The 1147-nt window shown below is 38.0% G+C and overlaps 1 protein-coding gene and 1 long non-coding RNA gene across 4 annotated transcripts in view; both read left to right on the top strand.

The window, feature by feature from the left end:
- Positions 1-1147, top strand: part of LOC111665274 (uncharacterized) — a 33498-nt gene that overhangs the window by 2726 nt on the left and 29625 nt on the right. The gene's annotated exons all lie outside the window — the stretch shown is intronic.
- The window catches only part of LOC147818341 (uncharacterized), an 8863-nt gene that overhangs the window by 2182 nt on the left and 5534 nt on the right, over positions 1-1147 (top strand). The gene's annotated exons all lie outside the window — the stretch shown is intronic.

Below are 1147 nucleotides of genomic sequence, written 5' to 3'. Positions count from 1 at the left end.
TGAAGGGGGAATGCAGAGCTACACCAGTTAAGACTATAAGTGTTATATTATTTTATTTTTCAACCAAAAAATGTTTTGTACACATTGTAAGTATTAAGTATGTAAGCATAATGTTATGACAGTTCCACCGACAACAAAATACAGTAAAGAAAATGTCAGGAGATAGTTAGAAATAGACTTTCAATCAATCAAGTTTTGGTGCAAAAACAACACTGCTCATCACCAAAAGAACACCATACCTACAGTGAAGGGTGGTGGTGGCAGCATCACGCTTTGGGGCTGTTTTTCTTCAGCTGGAACTGGGGCCTTAGTCAGGGTGGAGGGAATTATGAACAGTTCCAAATACCAGTCAGTGTTGGCGCAAAACCTTCGGCCTTCTGTTAGAAAGCTGAAGATGAAGAGGAACTTCATCTTTCGGCATGATCTAAATCAACCAAAGAATGGCTTCACCGGAATAAGATTGAGGCTTTGGAACGGCCCGGCCGGAGTCCAGACCCGGATCCCATCGAACATCTGTGGGGTGATCTGAAGAGGGCTGTGCACAGGAGATGCCCTTGTGATCTGTCAGATTTGGAGCGGTTTTGCAAAGAAGAGTGGGCAAATATTGCCACATTAAGATGTGCCACGCTGATAGGTTCCTACCCAAAAATAGTGAGTGCTGTAATAAAAGCCAAAGGTGCTGCAACAAAGTATTAGTTTAAGGGCGTGCATATTTATGCAACCACGTTCTTTTAAGTTTTTTATTTTATATTTTTCCCCTTTAAAGGTTTCAGTTTGTTTTTCAATTGCATTGTACAGGTTATAGGTCACATTAAAGGTGGAAAAAGTTGTGAAATTATTTGTCTTGCTGTCATTTTTTTACATCACGAAAACCTGGCATTTGAACAGGGGTGTGTAGAATTTTTATATCCACTATATGTTGTGTTTCACAATTGTTTATACGGATCCAGTGAATCCTACAGTTTTTTATTATCACTGATTATGAGTGCCTCATTTGATGTAAATAAATGCTTGATTGTTACTAAAGAAATGACTCCTGAATTCATATATTATATGCACACTATCTGCTGCTGATATGCCTTATTATACTATGACGTTTTTTGCCATTTTTATGCCTTATTATACTATGACGTTTTTTGAAATTTTA

The sequence above is a fragment of the Seriola lalandi genome, unplaced genomic scaffold (assembly GCF_002814215.2).
Source record: "Seriola lalandi dorsalis isolate HSWRI2012SDOR001 ecotype SW California unplaced genomic scaffold, Sedor1 jcf7180002054630, whole genome shotgun sequence".
Classification (NCBI taxonomy): Eukaryota; Metazoa; Chordata; class Actinopteri; order Carangiformes; family Carangidae; genus Seriola; species Seriola lalandi.
This window is presented reverse-complemented; position numbering and strand designations above follow the sequence as displayed.